Genomic DNA, 14,853 nt, shown 5'->3' on the forward strand with positions numbered 1-14,853 from the left:
GTACAAAGCATTCATACACCTCTTTAGTGTGACTTTAGATAAAGTGTGCCGCTGGGAACTGAAGTGACTGCACTCTGTAGCACGACGTGCTGGATCACATCTAGCCTTTTGTGTGCGTGCAGGAACCGTTAGGACTCCGCCCACCGCGTCTGAGCCACGCCCAACTCACTCACGGGTTTCCCTTTGCTGTGAAAGAACTGGGCGGGGTCTTGTGATATGACGCGAGAAGCCCCGCCCCCACGCCCTAAATATGCGTTGAGAATCTCTATGGAGCTTTACTACTCAACTGTGTCAGGACACGCAGGAGGACACACCTAAACCCGGGGAGAAGTGTCCGAAACACGCAAGCACATGCGTCTCCCACCGCCCAGCTGAGCTCCTTCGACAGAAAAGCTGAACAAAAAAAAAACTAGTCAATTAAAATCAACTTAAGGTAAGTGTCTTAAAGGTTTGAACGAGCACGCGCATCTATTATTATGTTGCCGTGTGGCTCGCGCCGCGCTCGGGGTGGTCACGCACGCCTAGTTGTAAAAGAAATAAAATAATAATAATAATTCACACTGTGTAACTTGAGAGAATATGATCCGATGCTAGGTTGTTAGGTTTTGTACCTGGAACAATAGTTTAAAGAAAAATAACAACTAATAAATAATACCTGTAAGTGCGCGTGCGTTAACGTTACCAGCGTTTGCTTTTGTTAGTAAACTGCAGAGGTTGTACTTCTTCTGAACATCTGTACTGTATCTTGTACTTCTTCTGAACATCTGTACTGTATCTTGCACTTATTCTGGTCATCTGTACTGTATCTTGCATTAGTCAAATCGATGATAACTGATGAACAAAGCATTAATGCATCAATATACACTGTCAGTTTTCTGCTCTGCACCTCTGTGTGTGTGTGTGTGTGTGTGTGTGTTTATATATACATAGTGCCGGTTTATTAAGTATACAAGCGCATCTGTAAGTGATCAACTAAGCAGTACAGTGTATAGTAATAAAGACAGATGTGTAGACTAAATTACATGCTTGCTTTAGTTTCAGCTCAGAAGAACCAACCTCCTGAGAGAGAGAGATAGGAAGAGAGAGAGGGGGGGGGGGAAGCTGTAGATACAGTGAATCAAACCACATGTCATGTACTCAACTGGAGTGTCTGACAAAGTGAGGGTATGATCAGATTTTCCATTTGTTCTCAGGTCCAGTCTTTTTAAGAAGCACTGTTTAAAACTCTCTTTTACCCAGTTTGTTACACTGCTTTTCTCAGCAGTGTGAATTCACAGAATTAGTAGTCGAATAAACTATTTATACTCCAGACTTGCTCACATCTCACACCTCTGTCATGATCAGATCAGAGAGTCTTCAGTGACCGTGTACGTGTGTGTGCACGATGTGTACCCAGAGTGACTTCCTCAGATTGGTGGGGACACGGAGGGCTGGGAGGGGTAGATCCTGAGCACATGTGTTTGCTATTTAGAGAGTATTTCGTCAAATGCCTTACATCTGTTTTGCGATCTTTGAACTAGTTTCCCTCCGCCCCTTTCAACCCTGGTTCTGTCGTTCTGTCTTTCTTCCTCTGTTTCTTCCGAGCTTTCTTTGTGTCTTGGTATACGATCCTATAAGGATGATTGAATGAGTGTAGGAAGTGAGAACGTATGGAGAAAGTAAGAAAGTCCGTCCGTGTCCTGTTCCTGGGAACAAGCTAGGAATCATGAGAGCACTTCCAACAATCTTAAGTGATGCAACACTGATTTGCCCACGTGTATGCTGATGCTTGTTACACAGCGATGTACTCGAATACGTCTTTTTTTGTTTTGAAGTGTAGCCTCCTCATACCTCTAAGGTTTCTAACTAATGTCATGTACACCTTCTCACCATGTCAGGGCTGGGTTTCCATCAGATTCAACGGTTTTCTGTCAAAAACATACTGTGTGGGTAAGCTGAAATTGGCCCTGGGTGTGAATGAGTTTGTTTAGGTATGTGTGTGTGTGTGGTGTCTTGTAATAGACTGGTGTCCCACCCCGTCTGTATTCCCACTTCACACCCATTGTTCCCAGTTTAGGCTCTGAATCCGTCACATCCTTGATCAGTATAAAGCTGTCACTGAAGACAAATTACAAAATTATTATTATTTATTTTTTTTAATTAGCCTGCTCTGAAATGTGTCTGAAATGACTTAATCTGAAACAAATGTCATGACTACTCGGGAACCTGCTATGACTAAGCAAGATGCCACTAATTATTCTCGCTTTATTAGGAATCAACATCATGGGGAAAGAAGTGTGAAAAGAAAGTGATGAATGTTTGCTGGGACGCTTTGGTGAAACTGGTTGGGCAGTCATGCAGCGGTGTCCGTGATAACTGAAAACCGTGCCTTATTATCAGATTGCTCTGAACATAAACAGTCTCATGAGTCAGCAGGCTACTGTGGTCCACACTGCATTTCGTTCATGCTGCACAGTGAGGGCGGACCTGCATGCACTTGCTGACTAGATCTACTATCTACTGAGTGCACACAAACAACTTCTCAGAACATTTTGTTTGCATTAGTGCAGAGGAACTATGTGTTTTATGTTTACATTTCTGTATATACATTGCCTGGCCAAAAAAGTCTCACATGCTAAGGTTTTACCCAGGCACCTTTAGCTTTGATTACAGCACACAGCCAGTACGTGTGTGAAAATAACTCCCAGAAGCACTCTTTGGAATATTCTTATGTCACCAAGGGAAAAGAACTCCATAGATGTGATAACCTGGTCATTCAGTACATTCAGGTCATCTGACTTAATTTATTGACACATAAAATTGATGAGACTAAACCTAAGCAACTGAAGAAACCGCAGATCAACCTTGGCCACTATGCATGATGAGTGCATTGCTTCATCAGACCGTGTGACTTTTTTCTCTTGCTCCAAAGTCCAGTCCTTATGCTCTCTAGCAAATCTAAGGCTTTATTTCTCCATTCAAGATATTTTTTCCGGGGGAAAAGTTCCTAACCCAGTTTTAATAATTTTAAACATAGACGACGTTTTTTTGATCAGGCACTGTAAGTGTGTAAAGCCAGATAACGTAAATGCTCTCGAATCCGTTTGGCCAAACTGATGACCACGAGCATTCATTCAAAAACATTAATTCTTTGAATAAAACATATTTTTTTTGTAGCTGCCATGTCCTGACACGAACCCTATTTTGAAAAAATTATTTAATGATCTAAAGGGGCTTGAAATCTTTAGCATGGAGGAGGGTATGAAGGCATTACAGAAAGACACCCAGACATTTCAGGGTGGGTGTCACAAAATATTACTACTTAAAAAACCAAACAAAAAACTCTTAGTTAGGTAGATTTAATTTTTTTTTTTTTCAGGGAAAAAAACTTAACATGTTGCTGCATTTTGCAAAGAGTGTCAGTACATTTCTAGTTAAGTGTAAATATTGTGTTTAATGTTTAAACATAACTACATTAGTGTCGATCTGCTGTTCACACTGATGCCACATGCACTTTCCCCTGTAGCCGAGTTCAGCTTTGATACTCCTCTCTGTTTGACGGTTTCCTGCTTCCTCTGGTGCTTCAGAGGTTTAATTCAGTCCTCATGTTCTTGCTCATCTCTCTTGCTCTAGTTGAATGAGTCGAAAACACCATGTGCTGTATTGCTCAATTAGAAAGCACGAGGTGCTTGTGTACAGTCTTTGTTTCCGGTTGCCATGGATTTCTGCGGTGACCTCAGCATCCAGGGACTTGATTTTGACTCTTGGCGGTGTTGTTTGTTCCACTGTCTCAGCTCTCAGCCCTGTGCTACGATTGCATGATTGTGTTAGAAAGCACAGTGAGTAAGTGACAGAATAATGATACTGTAGGCTTCGGACATGACAGTAGACATGGCGTTGTAGAAGTTTGTGCACCCATATAAATATTTGTGTGTGTGTTTGTGCAACTTGTATATTGATTTTATATATTTATAAGCAGTATCACACGAACAGCAAGTCCTGTACATGACAGCTTTGATGCAGTCGTGGCATGAGAGAAGCTTTCGTCGTTTTGTTCCACTAACGATATGGCGGAACTAACTAACCACAACTGGTGAAGCTGACCGCCAACAGTTAGCAACTGAAGGTGTAATTAAAAGGGGTAAAAGTAGTTTTAAATTCTTACTACTACTGTGCGAGGAGAATAAACCATGGAGGTGGCGGACAGTCCTTTAAACCTTGTCCACTTGTGTGTTTTTTATTCCACTTTAAAAATATTAGGGGTTTGAACCCCAATGAGCATCAAATGAAAAGCTAGTGCATTATTTAGGGCATACATAGAACCATTGTTACACACACAAAGTAGTCCCCTTGATCAGGGATTGGAAATCAATTTGCAATTCAGCCATATGTTACATATCGTTGTACCTGGAAATGAAAGAACACTGATCTACCAGATGCGATTCAAAATGATTTAGAGGTATTTATTAAGGAGTCAGAGCGTTGTTTAGGAAGACCTAACGTTATTAGATGTATTTTCTTTTGCTAAATAGTAAAGGAACGAGTGTTGTTATCCAATTCAAATTTTATTTACACAGTACGATATGCAGTGAAATGTTACTGTGCATTATCAGCACTCGTGGAATGGCCCTCTTCCAATTAGATTTTCTTGGTTGAAACTTACAATTTTCTGCAATTGTTAATGCACAAATATTTCATATTTGATGAGCAAAAAAATGTGGCATGTGCAAAAAGTGTGGACACTTTTCCGATTTATAAAAGTTCCGAAATTAATTGACGTTAGGATAAAATTGACTCGTTTGGACTCGTTAATCAGGTCAAAAATTGTCATTATGAACAGCAATTCCAGTGCATAAGACATTTTCATCCTTCTCTCATCACACCTCTGATTATTGTTGATGGTTTTCCCATAATTTGTGTCTTATCTGGTGTTGTAATGTGGAATTAATGTTTATCAAGCTGCATCATGTTATTCATGTGATTCTTCACTCATATACATCTTTAACACATATGAATCTGGTCTGTAAAAGTAATAATTAATTAATAATATTAATTCACATCATGAAAACTTGAATATCAGACATTGTTAACAGTTAAAGGGGTATGACTAGACAAACACATGTGTGGCAAAAGATTATAGAAGCACTTCTTTTTGTTTAAATGGAAACAAAAACAGCCTGTGGTTATATTGTAAAATTGTATAACCTCCGTCTGACCTCTAGGTATAATGTTCTTAAATATAAATATTAAGCTGGTATTATTAATAAAATGACATTCCTATTCTCAGCACAGCTTTGTTGTTTTTGTTCTCCCACAAACAAAGAACGCTAGCCCATACCCACTATCCCACAGCTGTGAGGGCTCGGAGGCAGAGGGAGATATGGAGGAGGGGGAGGAGCTCACGCGCGCGCTGTATCACAACAGCTAGGATGTTTAATATAGGCTTATACAGAATGATGCAAGAGTTTCTCAATCTGACCTGAATTCACAAAAAACCTGGAGCTACACAGCTGAATGAAACGCGGTGAACTTTTATAAAACCGAACATCAGGATGTTATGTTTGTGGTGATGGAGTGGTTTATGTAACGTCAGTGATCGTTACACGTTTCAGCTATTAGACACATCTCCTGTGTATATAAGTTGCTGGAATGTGAAGTGTGTGTGTCTGCGTGTAGGGGATCCATTCTGTGTGAGTAATCGATCCAGCTTGAGATTTGTGGTGCACATTGATTATTTTTTTCCCTACTTTCTGCTCATGGCTTTCAAATGAGCAGCAATATTACAGTTTTTTCTTTCTTATTTTTTTCTTTCTCCCAAGCTCATTGAGAAATCACTGAAGGAGTTTAATATCCAGGCCTAAAAATAAATACGTGATAAAAGAAGATGCGCACAAAATGACTTGAGCAAGGCAAGCGTGGCGGTGTTTTTGGTCCATTTAAGATGTGACTTTTTAAGGCATACGTATAATTTATTACAAACGTTAAATAGTGAATATAATGTACGTTAGAATATTGTTTACAGTATAGAGAGAGAGAGAGAGACAGAGGGACATGACGTGCCACCTGGCTGTATTGATGGATAGTGCCAGATCAGCAGTCTGATGGCTTACTCACACACTGTCTGGATAATGAGAACAGTTGTTGTTGGTATTTCTATTTTTTTTAAAGTGTGTGCCTGCGCTTGCACACGTGTGTTTCAGGGTTTCCACTAATCCTGCTTACTCTGCATGAGAGCCAATGAGAGACGAGCACCGTTCTCTTCCTACTCAGACAATCTCACACTCGCTCTTCTTATAAATCCAGAACAATGAGCGCATCATAAAAAATGGCCATATAAAAGTGACATTTCCCTTCTTTCCATCCCTTTTGATTTTTTCCTCATTTGACGCTCGATGCCTTTTAATCTACTGAGATATAGACAACACATCATGTCACATTTTGACCCAGCCTTTGTCAAACATGAAGATATGATGACCTTCTTTAATGAAAGAGGGAAATGGCTATAATAAGTAAGGAATAAAACATAACAGGGTGCATTGATAAGCTGGTTTCTTAAAACAGAATATGCTGAGGCATTTTTATTTTTCAACAATAATTTTTTTATACTACAGAATGACACTTGCTTTAAAGCCATTTATAATTTTTATACGGTTTATATGAACATTCCATCAATATGAAATCCTAAGCGGTATATTTCTCTTTTTTTTTCTTCTTTTTTTTCACATATGCATGCATGCACAACTTTTACTCGTGATGTAACAGGTGCATACCACAGCTGAACGAAATCTATATATCCACCATACTACAGCCTTTGTTCAGCAGCGCACAGCTGTTACAGTGACTATACAAACACACCCTCACACACCTGACTCCTTTTTGAACAGTTGCTATACTCACTGACCTCAAGAGTGATATAGAGCTCTGAACACAGTGCTGCGCAGGCCATTAAGCCATATGTCCCTCAATGCCATGTGACCATTACAATATAAAGATATTTGTATCAAAATATGTAAGAGAAAACAAAAATTATATACACATACAGTCATGTGAAAAAATTAGGACACCCTTTGAAAGCATGTGGTTTTTTGTAACATTTTTAATAAATGGTTATTTCATCTCCGTTTCAACAATACAGAGAGATTAAAGTAATCCAACTAAACAAAGAAAACTGAAGAAAAGTCTTTTCAAGATCTTCTGTAAATGTCATTCTACAAAAATGCCTATTCTAACTGAGGAAAAAGATAGGACACCCTCACATGTATTCCCTCTTAAATTGGCTCAGATCTCACACAGGTATATCACACCAGGTGCACATAATTAGTAGATCGTTACTCTGCATGTTGAATGAGGCTTGCCCTATTTAAACCTCAGACATTTAGTTTGGTGTGCTCCTGACTGTTGAAGTGAGAGTGAGCACCATGGTGAGAACAAAAGAGCTGTCAGAGGACTTCAGAAAAAAGATTGTAGCAGCCTATGAGTCTGGGAAGGGATTTAAAAAGATCTCAAAAGATTTTGAAATCAGCCATTCCACTGTCCGGAAGATAGTCTACAAGTGGAGGGCTTTCAAAACAACTGCCAACATGCCCAGGACTGGTCGCCCCAGCAAGTTCACCCCAAGAGCAGACCGCAAGATGCTAAAAGAGGTCTCCAAAAACCCTAAAGTGGCATCTCGAGAACTACAGCAGGCTCTGACTACTGTTGATGTAGAAGTACATGCCTCTACAATCAGAAAGAGACTGTACAAGTTTAACTTGCATGGGAGGTGTGCAAGGAGGAAACCTTTGCTTTCCAAGAGAAACATCGAGGCCAGACTGACATTTGCCAGAGATAAAGTTGACAAAGACCAGGACTTCTGGAATAATGTTCTTTGGACAGATGAGTCCAAAATTGAATTATTTGGACACAACAGCAGAGGACATGTTTGGCGTAAACCAAACACAGCATTCCAAGAAAAGAACCTCATACCAACTGTGAAGCATGGAGGTGGAAGTGTCATGGTTTGGGGCTGCTTTGCTGCAGCAGGACCTGGTCAGCTCACCATCATAGAATCCACGATGAATTCTACTGTGTATCAGAAGGTGCTTGAAGAACATGTGAGACCATCAGTTAGAAAATTAAAGCTGAAGCGGAACTGGACCATGCAACATGACAATGACCCAAAACATACTAGTAAATCAACCAAAGATTGGCTGAAAAAGAAGAAATGGAGAGTCCTGGAATGGCCAAGTCAAAGTCCAGATTTGAATCCCATTGAGATGCTGTGGGGTGACTTGAAAAGGGCTGTACGCGCAAGAAACCCCTCAAACATCTCACAGCTGAAAAAGTTCTGCATTGAGGAGTGGGGTAAAATTTCCTCAGACCGATGTCGAAGACTGGTAGATGGCTACAAGAACCGTCTCACTGCAGTTATTTCAGCCAAAGGAGGTAACACTCGCTATTAGGGGCAAGGGTGTCCTATCTTTTTCCTCAGTTAGAATAGGCATTTTTGTAGAATGACATTTACAGAAGATCTTGAAAAGACTTTTCTTCAGTTTTCTTTGTTTAGTTGGATTACTTTAATCTATCTGTATTGTTGAAACGGAGATGAAATAACCATTTATTAAAAATGTTACAAAAAACCACATGCTTTCAAAGGGTGTCCTAATTTTTTCACATGACTGTATATATGCGCATAAACACACACAATATTACCATTAATAATTGAATAATTTATTTAAGTCCATGAATGAATGGTTCCCCTTAGCAAGACCTAATGCACCTAATGTTGTGTCTGCCTCTGTGTCTTTGTTTGCACACGTCAGGCTGTTATTTGAGCTCGTTTTAGTGCAGCGGTCCACAGGTTCATCACATAACTGTACTGTGACGTGAATTGTGTGGTCATCAGTCTATTCAGTCACTGCTTTGTGATGCAGACCACACACACACACACACACACATACACACACACACACACACACACACACAAAATGGAGTAGTGGATCTCAACCTGTGCAGTCACTGGATGTTTTTCCTCACACACAGTTCACCCTTTGATAATAAGAATAAAAGTACAAAAGAACAGGTTTATTGTATGTAACACAGTGCAGATCAGTAGATGTGTAAACTTGAGAAGTTCCATTGATGGGTAGCTGGCTCGAAACTTGTTTCCGGTCTGTGTGCTCTGGAGTTTCCTCCAGGTACTCTGGTTTCCTAACATAGTTCAAAGCCGTGTGGTGTAGCCTGGTTTCGAAATGGCCTGTAATGTATGATTGAGAGTGTGTGCGTGTGCGCTTGTACCCTGAAAAGGGTTGGCAGCCCATCCAGAGTGTACTGTACCCTGCCCAAGTTTCCTGGTATAGGCTCCAGGCCTCCCATGTGACCCAGTACAGGATAAATGATACGGATAAATGGATGAATTTAAATATACATTTGAAGTGGTAAACAGTTTTTGTGAAATGCTTTACTGAAAAAAAACAAATTCAGGGCTTATTTCATGACCAAATGCTGTAAAATATTTCCACTGATCAGTCTTCACTATGGTTATATTATGGTCAAGTAGATTAGAGATACAGTACTGCTTAAATGCAGAACAAGTAGGATCACCTATCGGAAATTCCTTGTCTGTCATATCTGTTGCTCTCTGGCATTTGTTCGTTTGGAAGTACAACCCTATCTGATGAGAATTAAAGTGAAGCAAGTGCCAGAAGCAGGGGAAGTGGCTTGTGTTTTCAGTTACAGTGGCTTGTGTTTTTAGCTACAGTTTTTGTTAGCACTTTACACAGCAGTAATGGCCTGGTTGTAAAAGTAAGCATGTACATTTATAGTCCGCTTGTTATGTCGTGTCTTTTGTCTGTTAGAATAGATTTGCGTGGGCAGAAATATGTGTCTGACGGTGCTACATGGGGCGAGGTAATCTTTATTCGCTCTAGATTGGTCTATGGGCAAGACAGGACAGGTACAGTAACATCCTATCATTCCGTCCTGGATGACATTTTATCTTCCCTTTAATCTTAAATTATAAATGAAAACTAAAAAACAGTCTGCAACACGAGGTCTGCACTGGGGATAAGTTGGGGATATGTTGACGTATTTTCTTCCTATTTTCTTTTGGTTTCCCTACTTAGGGTAATTGCGTGCTCTGTTAAGGCACAACGTCTCCAAAGATTTGCAAGTTCTAACATGTTATGGTTTAGAGAGTGACGCATAGCTACGTTAGAAATTTGTGCTGTGTTAAATAACACTCTGTTTAATGTATAGTGTGCAGTGTACTGTAGTTTTGAACTGTATAGTAAACACCAGCGAAGAAGAAGCGCTTACGTCACCCAAAAAAGCGGGAGGGGACGCAAACAGTTAGCTGTGTATTCATCTAAGTCAACTTTAAGCTATTCCTTCCTTTGTGAATAGTGATAAGGTTTATTTCTGATAAAATGCTGTATGCATTTAAATGAAAAAGTACTGTAGATTAAGAATAAAGAAAACTAATTAATCTTTGTTTCTCCCATATATTTTTTACATTGCTGTTTAATTAAGCAAAAGTACATTTTATCTGATTACTCGATTAATCGAAAAACCTTTTGGTAGAATACTCTATTACAAAAATATTTGCTAGCTACAGCCCTAGTGTGCGTTGCACAGTGTAGTGTGCGGTGCCACATACCTAAACGTTACTACATAGTGAATCCCAGCGTAACTGGGGACAGAGCGCAGGGTCGGTCATGATGCAGCATTCCTGGAGCAGATAGGGTTAAGTTCTTTGCTTAAGGGCCCAACAACGGCAACCCGGTGGAGCTGGGACACGAACCACCAACCTTCCAATCAGTAACTCAGTGCCTTAATCTCTCTGAGCCACCACTGACCTGTATAGTGTATAAATCTACCGTATAGTGTGTGGTGTACAGTATGATTTACTGTTTTGAGTTGTCCTCAGTTCTTATAGTATTTTCTCTGTAACATGAATCTGTATTGATGTGTTTCTGCTTATGCTTGTTTAGGTAACAATGTAGGGTGTATGGTGGTACCTTTTTTTATTTAATTTAATGCAGAGGTCTAGGCAAATCATAAGTGACATTATGTTGTGATACTCGTCAGGACATTAGAAATCAGGATTTGCTTTTATATCAGCTCTGGAGTGGTGACTTTGCATCTGGTTTGAATCACATCATAACGCCACTGAGGATTTGCCTACACCGGTGCATCTTAAAGTGTTTTTATTTTTTTTATTTAAATAAAAAATAGCTACGACTATGAGATAAGGGAGGAGACGGTGTGATGCTTTGAGCAATTTTCTGCTAGGAACTCATTGGTCCTGACATTTTCACATGGATGTTTTTGTGCCACATACTGTACCACCTACGTTAACAATGTAGCTGACCAAGTACACACCTTCAACCTCTTTTAGCAAATATTAAACACGAAGGAATGGTTGAGCGTGACAAAGAGGGCAAGGTGTTGGCTTGGCATGTAAATTCCTCGGATGTCAATCTGATTGCGCATCTGCGGGATGTGCTGGAAAAAAACAAGTCTGATCTACAATCCACAGTCTGACTCCACCTCACAGCTTACAGGATTTAAGGAACCTGCTGCTAATCTCTTAGTGCCAGATACCACAGCACTCACCTTTAGAGGTCTTGACCCTGCTCTCTGACTCCAACTGTCTGAAGAAGCGTATGCAAAGAATAGAAATTTGCAGAACGGTAAGGTTCATATGATATTTAAAAGCTTTGTTTTTTGTATTTTTTTTTAAATAGCCATAAAGTCATAAACTTATTTTAAAAAAAAAAAAAAAAAAAAACAGAACAACCTGATGCACCATGGAAGTAAGCATGCATTGTGTTTTAGCATTTCCAAACAAAACATCACATGCATGTCCACATTAGCATAACTATGAGGAACTTCACACACAAAGAGAGGAAGTTTTGTCAAACATACCGCAAGTAATGTAAATGGAGGAGATTTTGTCACATATGTTTTACAGCACAGCGAAATTCCTTTCTTTGCAAACCAAGGCTTGTTGGGAAGTGGGTGTTGGAGCACGGGGTCAGCCGTGATACACCTCCCCTGGAGCAGGCGCGGTTAATGATCTTAGCTTGGCAGTGCTGGGGTTCGACATGCTGACCTTCTGATCAGTAATGTAGAGCCTTAACCATCTAAACCACCGATTTGTATTGGCTGGATATGTGAAAAATAGCAGGGTGACATTTTGACCCTACGTTCAGTGCAAGATCTGACTCACACACCACATGCATTCACAGCATTTATGACATACTGGGCGCGGTTTCGGCTGGGCAAACATCGTATCTGATGCCAGTTTAACGTTTAAAGCAAATTCTGATGCTCGGTACAAGATCAGATTTCACTTGGACACAACCGAGCCACGCGTTCTCCTGATAAATGGTAACCAATGAGCCTTAGCGTTTGACCTCGTTTTTTTGAGGAGATCGCATTGTTTCGATACTGAAAGACCGATCAGTGGGAGAACTACATTACATTAGAGATTGTAGAGATTTAGATGTCTGGATGATGTTTTTTTTTAGTGTAGCATAGCTGTGACATGTCTTTGTCTAGTTTTGAAGATGCTATCTAAATATTGTATCGCGTGTACAGCATGTTGATATCTCTAGAACATGAAGTCCAAGATAAGTTATTCAACAGTATGATTCGATTGTCACTAATGTTTTTTATTCACTATATTGTGTGTCATGCTGACCTGCTTCAAATGAGCACTTGGCCAAAATAGAGGTGCTAAGTAACAGATCTGAGTGAAAGGTTTTCAACTGTTTTCAACAAGTTCTAATGACCTGTTTTTTTTTTGTTTTGTTTTTTAAAGTGGCTAGTACGTATGTGGAAACCATTTTTCCCCCCATAGACAAATGGCCTTGTTTTAAATATGAGTCCATGCTTGATTAAGCAGAACATATTTCTCAATATTTGTCATGATGGTTAGGTCTTATGTAAATAGTACAGTTTATATAAAGCTTTATTTAGTATGGCAGCAATTTATTTAAATATAAAAGAGAAAATGTCCCTTTAAATGTCTTTGCCGCCGCACGTTCTATGTATGAGTGCAGGATTTACGACGATTCAAATTCAACCGCGAAAAAATATATATATTTACGACAAGGGGGAAGTGGCTCCCAAATTGAAATTATTTGGTGTTCAATTACAATGTGGAGAATTTTTTATAAGGTTCAGCCATGCCATCCTTTAAATTGGTGTTTGCACAACTTCTCCTCCTCACACTTTAACTGGAAAATAAAACTGAAACACAAGTTGTTGTTGTTTTTTTTTTTATTTGCATTTGCATTTCCACTGTACATGTGGTATGTTTCAGTCAGTCACCATGGGTGTGCCTCTTTTTGGTGGTTTGGAAAAAATGACGAATTTGGTTTTCAGTTTCTAACAGGTGTTAACAGGTATTTTGCATCCCCAGCCATCAACAATGTGTCTGTGAAACCAACCATGAATTTAAATCTGATTTAAAAGAGACTCTCGTTTCTAATTATATGATGTGAAAAATCTCATTTCGGTAACGAAAAGGTGATTTCTTAAGTAATGCGAGTAATAAAAATAATGTATGTACTGCACGCTGATTCACTTAGCGTGTGTCCTGTCGTTTTCTAAGCACACAGAGTGTTAATGCTTTAAAGTACTTGATACATCTGAGAAATATTAATATTGACAGGACATTCATGTGTATGCATGGTAGATATGTATATCGTGTTGAACATGTTATCTTCTTGATATGTCCTCTTCACTGCACAATTAATGTTTGCACAGTTATACCATATATATTCTATACTTTTATACTTTTTAATTAAAGACTCTCTCCACCTTTGTTATTTATTGTAAATAGGCCGCTTATGCACTTCAGGTTACATGCTAACTGCATTTCATTGGCTTTGTACAAGAATTTTGACGTTGAAACTAACAGTATCTAGTCTGATTCAAACTGTTACAATCATACAAGATCATCTTTGCTATGTTGTACACAGGTCTCTAGTAGTGTAACATAAATGCTTTCGGCCCGTCACCAGGAGAGTGTGTGCTCGAAACCTGATGGTGCCACAGCCGTCGGTGAAAAGGGCAAAATTTGCCTTGCTGTCTGGATGGGAAGCTCAGCAATCACAGCTACACTGTGTCTGGAAATCGTGGGCGTTTGAGCTCATGTTAATGGAGAAGGGCAGGTCATGCTTTCCTCTGAGTGTATTACACTGCCCTCTGTGGGGCTGCAGTTGGAACAGATCCAGCAGCTGGCTTCAGGGGTCTCGGAGGATGCGCATGCTTGCCTTGACTCTGCCGGGTCGGTCAGTCGGTCGATGATTGATATGAGATAAGAAAGAGTTGGCAAAGTTGATGCACAGATAAGCTAGACGTTTGCCAAATTAAACTTCATGAACATTGTGATGTCAAGGAGACATTCAAACATTTGATAACATCTGTGCAAAGCACCAACAGATGAAATCACAGGTTTGACTACCAGGTTTTCGTTATCACAGGCATGCGGTGGAAAGTGTTTGACAGGAGGGGATGCAAAATAGGCCACGACAGCTGTTTTTAAAAGTTAAACCTATTTCGTCATTTTCTTTAAAACAGCAAAAGAAGGCCACACAATGTTTGCAAATGCATGTTTGAATTAGCATATAAATTTTAATAAAGTTTGGAATTGTGGAATCCCATACCGTAAACGTCTCCTCTAGTATCAGTCTGCATCTCCTTCACTTTCTGTCCTGCTTTCTCTCTTTCTCAGTTACTGTTTTATTGCCCAACGCCTTTTCCATAAGAAATTGTGTGGATAGTAAAAATCTAAATCATAAAAAATCCAACGCCAAGGGTTATGATTTTCCTGCAAAAGCAGCTTAGTTTCCAGAGAAGGGGATGTTGTATATAACAGTCCTG

At 39.6% G+C, this 14,853-nt stretch overlaps 1 protein-coding gene across 2 annotated transcripts in view; it reads left to right on the plus strand.

Moving 5' to 3' along the window:
• Window positions 1-274: 274 nt before the first annotated feature.
• The window catches only part of fam107b (family with sequence similarity 107 member B), a 29,176-nt gene continuing 14,597 nt past the window's right edge, over window positions 275-14,853 (plus strand). Inside the window, exon 1 of one of the 2 annotated variants that reach the window (XM_053500842.1) lies at window positions 275-433. The gene's annotated coding sequence lies outside the window, so the exon portion shown is untranslated. Of the gene's footprint in view, window positions 434-11,558; window positions 11,652-14,853 lie in introns of those variants that run through there. The other variant, XM_053500843.1, reaches the window with a different exon arrangement.

This window comes from Clarias gariepinus, chromosome 7 (assembly GCF_024256425.1).
Source record: "Clarias gariepinus isolate MV-2021 ecotype Netherlands chromosome 7, CGAR_prim_01v2, whole genome shotgun sequence".
NCBI lineage: Eukaryota > Metazoa > Chordata > Actinopteri > Siluriformes > Clariidae > Clarias > Clarias gariepinus.